The 7,889-nt window shown below is 34.4% G+C and overlaps 1 pseudogene; it reads left to right on the forward strand.

The window, feature by feature from the left end:
- The first annotated feature begins 1,965 nt into the window (after positions 1-1,965).
- LOC110668427 (protein NRT1/ PTR FAMILY 5.10-like) lies at positions 1,966-4,906 on the forward strand (annotated as a pseudogene).
- Positions 4,907-7,889: the final 2,983 nt, after the last annotated feature.

Raw genomic sequence — 7,889 nt, forward strand, 5'->3', positions numbered from 1 at the left:
CTAGGATATGAAATGCAGCATAGTCACATAATATCAAACAATTCAAGCAATATTCACACAAAAGATAATTTGGAGCACTCACACACCCATGTGTCACATCAATATATATATACATATGGGAGTTGATCTCCTATACAGCTCTCTTAATTCTAATACATGCCAGCGAGATCAATTCGAGTCGGACTTTTACTTAATAATCCACATGCAGGAGTTAGCGAGATTAACTCATAGCCGTACTCACCCCGATTTATCCACAAAAATGATCGGGTCCCAGTGAGTCAAGCTCCAACTACTACTACCCATCCTACCCATATCCATAATTACACCACACGCACGCCGACACACGCAAACAACTCCAAATTACCTTAAAACGACATTCACAACAGTCTCCTCAAATAAAAATTTAATACAAGGCATTCTTAATATTTAACTACATAAATATATTTACAAGTGAATGCATGAACATGCCTTGAATATATAATAATATTGAAATTATAAACAAAATCAATATCTACTCACAAATTATCCAAATGTTACTGGAGCGGCTGAGAAGATGAGGAAGGTTGACTCAAATCACCTAAATAATCATATTCAAGAAATTTATCAATATTAACTCAAAATAAAGAATTATAAAATCTAAGATACTCTAGGTTTATGCCAGAAATCCATCAGAATTTCCCAAGTACCTAGGACATACCCAACTTGTAAAATAACTCAATTAATATTTCTCAATCTAAAAGGTCTCAAGTCCACAATACAACAACTACATAATGCCCCTCCTGAGCTTGGCGATCCGTTTAATTCTTATATAAAATAATTATTTAAAAATTTAGGACGTTACATAAGGTATACTCCAAATACTCATTATTGAAACCATTACGGTAAATTATTTTTTTATATTTTATCATTATTAATTTTTTTAATGTGAAACATAAATTAAAAAATTTCCAAAAGTTTAGTTTTGTTAAATACTTTAATTATTTTATTCATTTTCTAATTATACTTTAATGTTTTTCACTAATAAAATGAGAAAGAATTACTATGTAGTCTTTATATTTTTATAAAATTAACTATTTGATTTAATATTTTAAAAAATATATATATTATTTAATCTATATATTTTTCTTCTATTAAGCTATATAATTTCTCTATTAAATTTTCTATTAGACAATACTAATCAAACTATTATTTACTCTTTTTATTTTAAGAAAACTAATTAATTAATCCTTATATTTTAAAAAATATTATTATTTATTTCCTCTATTTTAATGAAACTAATTAATTAGTCCCTATATTTTAAAAAACACATTTTTTATAAATTGTTCAGGTATTTTCATTCAATTTCTTAAGTTTCATTTTTGCATTTCCTCTATTAGAAAATAATTTTCCTATGAGGAGAGAAGGATGGGTGCAAAGGAGACAACACTTAGGGAGAGAGGAATAATGGATGGTAAGAGAGAAATAAGGAGGTTGATTAGGATAATTTTTGTATAAAAAATAATTATAGAACGAAACAGTTAATATAATTAAATTATAAAGATTAACTAATATGTTTTTTAAAATGTATGAACTAATTAATTAATTTTATTAAAATAGAGAGAATAAATAATAATGTGACTGCATAAAATAACAAAAAAAATAATAAAAGAACAAAATAATTTAATAAAAATAAAATATAAGAACTAAATAATATATTTTTTAAAATATAAAAATTAAATAATTAATTTTATTATAATATAAAAATTAAATAATAATTTTCCTATAGAATAACAAGGAGAAATATTTAAGTAAATAATTTTTTTGTACTTAAATTTTATTATTATTAATATTTTTAATTTAATTTTAAAAAATAAATTAAAATATCTTTAAAGTTGCTGATTTAAACGAAAATATTTGATATATTTTTTTTCAAAATACTAGTTATTAAATGGATAAAAAATATATATCTAAAATATAATAAGAAGAAGAAGCTTAATAAGAAAATGTAAATATCAAAGAAGAAAGGCTATCCTTCAGTGACACGTGACATGACTGAGAAACAATGAAGTGGCCTTTTGCTCAGTTTGAACCAATACATTGCTCAACTGCTCACTCATCACCATCAGTGACCGAGAATTTAAAATTGAAATGATTTTGTTGGTAGCGATGGCATACTCCTTGGCTGTTTTCTAAAATTGATTAATTTCTAAGTAGAAAAGGTGGAGTGTTGGTTGTTGTACGCTTAACAGATCTGAGATATGGCCATCATAAGCGTTTCGCGTTCGGAGTCACCGGAAAGCATCCAAACTCCTCTCATACGTGGCGTCGTTCAAGGCTCCGTTGACTACAAAGGCCTCCCGATCTACCGGTCAAACTCCGGCGGTTGGAGATCGGCGTCTTTCATATTAGGTTCAAGAAACAGTTTTCTTTTTTTAAAATAAATGTAGGTGCTAAATATCAGATATTAAATGTTTGACTTTGCGACAGGGATGGAACTTGCCGAGAGGTTTGCGTACTTCGGAATAGCATCGAATCTAATTATGTATTTGACGGGGAAGCTCGGTCAGTCAACGGCGAATGCGGCGGAGAACGTGAACTTGTGGTCCGGAGCGTCTTATTTATTTCCTCTAATTGGTGCTTTTGGTTCTGATTCTTTTCTTGGAAGATATCTTACCATCGTAGTTGCCTCCCTTATCTGCATTTTGGTAAATTCCTCTGAAATTTTTTTTTTTTAACAAATATTAATTAATAAAATATCAATTGATTTTTCTTAGATTTTCAGAGTACTAAATAGCAGTTTATTTTGTTTACAAATATAAATATCGTTACTAATTTTTCAAGTACTCTGCATGACAGTTTATTAATAATATCGGATTATGCTTAAATTATTTTAAATTATAAGTAATCCAATTTGATTCCATCATATATTTATAGATAGGAAAAGGCCTATTAATGAGTTTTGGATAGAATGAGGAAGTTATTTCACAATGAATATCATAGTAATTTCTAACAGCTACAAATTGATGGGAAAAAACTCCATGTTTTAACAATTATAAATATGTTTTTATCTCAACTGGGGCTATTCATCTTAGAGGTTATTGATGGTTCTACTGAGTTATGACTTTGTTCCTAGGATAGCCAACATGGTGGCTCATCATTTGGCTAGTTTCCCCAACATTGATGATGGTGTTGTGTCAATTTGGATTGGGGGAGTGCCTGATTCCATACGGCCTTCCGTTTTATCTGATGTTGCTTCCTTTTCTGGGTGAATTTAATTTCACTTTTCCTTGTCACTAAAATAGAATAACTAAATAAGTATGTTTCATGGCATTGATTTTGAAACATATGCCACGTTTTGAATTTTTTCACAGGGTCTTGGCTTGTTGACTCTATCGGCTACTATTTCTTCTTTCAATGATTCTAATTGCTCAAGCACCAATACTTTGACATCTTGTTCTCCTAGCTCAGTTCAAGTAGATTTCTTCTTCTTTTCTCTATATTTGTTAGCTTTTGGGCAAGGTGGGTACAAACCCTGTGTTCAAGCTTTTGGAGCAGATCAATTTGATGAAAAAGACCCTGAGGAGCGCAAAGCCAAAAGCTCATTCTTCAACTGGTGGTATTTTTCTATGTGTTCAGGCATCTTAATAGCGCAATTGATCTTAATCTACGTACAAGACAACCTTAATTGGACGTTTGGATTTGGAATCCCATGTATTGCAATGGTCATTGCGCTATTCATCTTCTTACTTGGAGTTAAGACGTATCGCTATAGTGTCAAGGTGGAAGGAAAAAGTGCATTTCAAAGAATTGGACAGGTTTTTGTTGCAACCATTAGAAATTGGCGATCTTCTTGTTCTGCAACAGCTTTGAGGGAAGAAGCTTGTGGATCGCTACCTCATTGTAGTTCTGAGCAATTCAAGTAAGAGAAATAAGCTTCTACTTTTTGAAAATTAAAAGTTTTTAAGTGAAATAGCTAAGTGGATCTTCTGATATGCCAGGTTCCTTGACAAAGCCTTGTTTGCACCAAATGGCTCAAAGGAACATGAGATGGTGTGTAGCCTTAGTGAAGTTGAAGAAGCGAAGGCAGTACTTAGACTTGTTCCTATATGGGCTTCATGCTTGTTATTTGGTGTGGTGGATGTACAATTCTCAACTTTATGTACTAAGCAAGGAGCAACTATGGATAGATCAATTTCAGCAGGTTTCGATATACCACCAGCTTCACTTCAATCTATTACCAGCCTTTCTATTGTTTTATTCATTCCAATATATGACCGAATCATTGTTCCCATAACAAGGGATTTAACCAGAGAACCTTCTGGCATTACAATGCTTCAGAGGATTGGAACTGGGATGTGTTTATCTGCCCTAAATATGGCAATTGCTGCTGTAGTTGAGATGAAGAGGCTTGAAGTGGCTCGAGAATTTGGAACTAGTTGATAAGCCAAATGTGACAGTTCCAATGAGCATTTGGTGGCTGATTCCTCAATACATTGTGTCTGGAGTTGCTGATGCATTGACCTTGGTTGGTATGCAAGAATTCTTCTATGATCAGGTCCCTAGAGAATTAAGGAGCGTGGGTCTTTCTTTTTACGTCAGCATCTACGGTGTGGGAAGCTTAATTAGCAGTTTTCTTATCTCTATCATTGACAGTCTAACTGGAGGGGAAGGCCGTGATAGTTGGTTTGCTGATAATCTGAATCGAGCTCATCTTGATTACTTCTATTGGCTGCTGGCTGGACTTAGCACGGTACAATTGGTTGCTTACTTGTATTTTGCAAAAAAATATGTATATAAAAGTTGAGCCACAAAAGTAAATGTGGTGTTCACCATTCTATTGTTGTAATTGTTATGCATGATTGCTATCATGTTATGTATAAATGGAAATTGTTGCCAACTTGTAAAATTTTCAGTTCGTCTCCATTAAGATGCATGGCTGCAATCCTGGAAACTCATGTCCAATGTTCAGTTGGGATATTCCTTAGCTTACGAGCCTGGAAATTCAGGATCACAAATTACAATTCATTTCACTTCACACCTTGTACTTTAGCTTGATTTATTTTAACAAATTTAAGTTACAAAACTGTTGCCATAAGTTTGGGCCCCAGTTGTAAAGAAAAAATTGAGAAAAATAAGTTTTTTTTTTATTATTAATTAGCACATAAACATAATGCCTGTATGCAAAATGTCAAATTAATATCCAGTGGTGAGAGTTGTCAGGATGCATTTATCAGTAAACAGTCCTGGATTGTCTAGTTTCAGGACCTACAACTATAGAAATCACAAATTTCAAGTTGAGAAGATTTGTTGGTCGGTAGCTTTAACAGGTTTAAGTTAATTGCTGGACGGGTGATCAGTTTTGGGAGACTTGCTCGGCACAGGTGCTGGATAGTTAAGCGGCTACTGTTCTTTTACCATTTGGTGTTCTGGGAGCTGGGTTTATCTCTACGAGGCTCTTGGGAATAGGCACCTCTAGAGACATTACTGATGCCACAATAGTGTCCAGTCCCTCCATAGCCTGGTTTGCCAAGAGACCTGCCTAGCCCCTTCCTCACAGAGTCTTTGAGAAGCCTGTCTTGTTTTTAGCAGCGTAGAGATCTTTTGGCGGTGACTAGTTGTAGAGGCACTCTCTAACATCTCTCTCTTTCTTTTTTTTTTTTTTTTAATTTACTTGTCTCAGGTGAAGGACTCCTCTATTTGCGTTTTAGCGATCCCGTTTAGAGCTTTATGTTGCATGGAACGCCGGTGCAAGCGACCCGTTACTGCCTTCCTGCCATCTGTTTCGAATCCCTGCAGGTCGAACCAATTAAGCCCTAAGGTTTCTTCAGTCTAGATTTTGGGCCTAAGTTTTTGTAGGCGCTTGGGCTTTCAGTTGTTATGGCCTTGGTTATTCCAGGCCTGTTGCATGTGTGTTGCAGACCTGTATTGTAAATGCTCCTTAATTTCGCATGATATAACTCAACTCAACTCAACTCAACTAAGCCTTTATCCCAAAAATTTAGAGTCGGCTATATGGATTCGCTTTTTCCACTTTGAACGATTTTGGGTTAAATCCTCAGAAATATGTAATGCTTCTAAGTCGTGTTGTACTACTCTCCTCCAAGTCAATTTAGGTCTACCTCTTATTTTCTTTTTATCCTCTAACCTAATGTGCTCTACTTGTCTAACTGGAGCCTCCGTATGTCTACGCTTCACATAACCAAACCACCTTAATCTCCCTTCTCTCAACTTATCTTCAATTGGCACCACTCCTACCTTTTCTCTAATACTTTCATTACGGACTTTATCTAGTCTAGTATGGCCACTCATCCACCTTAACATTCTTATTTCTGCAACTCTTATCTTAGATGCATATGACTCTTTCAGTGCCCAACACTCACTACCATATAACATAGCCGGTCGTATGGCTGTACTGTAAAATTTTCCTTTTAATTTATTGGGAATCTTACGATCACATAAAACTCCCGTGGCACGTCTCCACTTTAACCATCCGGCTTTAATCCTATGACTAACATCCTCCTCACATCCCCCATCTACTTGAAGGACTGAGCCTAGATATTTAAAGTGATTACTTTGGGACAGTACCACTCCATTCAAACTAACTCCTTCCCTATCACCAGTTTGGCCTTCACTAAACTTGCAATGCATGTATTCTGTTTTCGTTCTACTTAACTTAAAACCCTTTGACTCTAGAGTACTTCTCCAAAGTTCTAGTTTCCTATTGACTCCTTCTCGTGTCTCATCTATCAGAACAATATCATCCGCAAACATCATGCACCAAGGAATACTCTCTTGTATATGTTTCGTCAGTTCATCTAAAACTAATGTAAAAAGGTAAGGGCTTATGGCTGATCCTTGGTGTAATCCAATTGAGATCAGAAAATCTCTTGTGTCCCCTCCCACTGTGCGCACAATAGTAGTTGCTCCTTCATACATATCTTTCAATACTTGTATGTACCTAATAGATACCCTCTTTTGTTCTAACACATTCCATAAGACTTCTCTTGGAACACTATCATAAGCCTTCTCCAAATCAATAAAAACCATGTGTAGATCTTTCTTCACATCTCTATATTTCTCCATCAAGCTTCTAATGAGAAAGATCGCTTCCATGGTTGAACGACCGGGCATGAAACCAAATTGATTGAGAGAGATAGAAGTATCATGACGTAGTCGATGCTCCACAACTCTCTCCCACAACTTCATAGTATGGCTCATGAGTTTAATTCCCCTATAGTTTGAGCAACTCTGTATGTCTCCCTTATTTTTAAAAATAGGTACTAAAATACTCTTCCTCCATTCATCAGGCATTTTCTTTGAGTTTAGAATCTTATTAAATAATTTAGTTAACCATGCCACTCCCATATCTCCCAAATACTTCCACACTTCAATTGGTATTTCATCGGGTCCATAGGCTTTACCCACTTTCATTCTCTTAAGTGCTTCCTTTACTTCTAAAGATCTAATCCTTCTAGTATAATTTACATTCTTTTCTATTGTTCTGTAATCTATATTCACGCTATTTCCATTTTGACTATTATTAAAGAGATCATTAAAATAATTTCTCCATCTTTCTTTAATGTCCTCATCTTTCACCAACACTTTTTCTTCTTATCCTTAATGCACCTAACTTGATTGAGGTCTTGACATTTCCTTTCTCTACTCCTTGCTAATCTATAAATATCTTTCTCCCCTTCTTTAGTTCCAAGTTTCTCATATATCTTTTCAAAGGCTTGTGCTCTTGCTTGACTAACTGCCTTTTTTGCCTATTTCTTTGCTATCTTGTATTGTTCATATGCCTCATTATTATCACATTTAGGTAATTTCTTATACCATTCCCTTTTTCTCTTCACTGCCTTTTGTACTTCCTCATTCCACCACCATCTCTCTTTTGAGGGTGGTCCATGTCC

Source organism: Hevea brasiliensis, chromosome 12 (assembly GCF_030052815.1).
Source record: "Hevea brasiliensis isolate MT/VB/25A 57/8 chromosome 12, ASM3005281v1, whole genome shotgun sequence".
In the NCBI taxonomy this organism is placed as follows: Eukaryota; Viridiplantae; Streptophyta; class Magnoliopsida; order Malpighiales; family Euphorbiaceae; genus Hevea; species Hevea brasiliensis.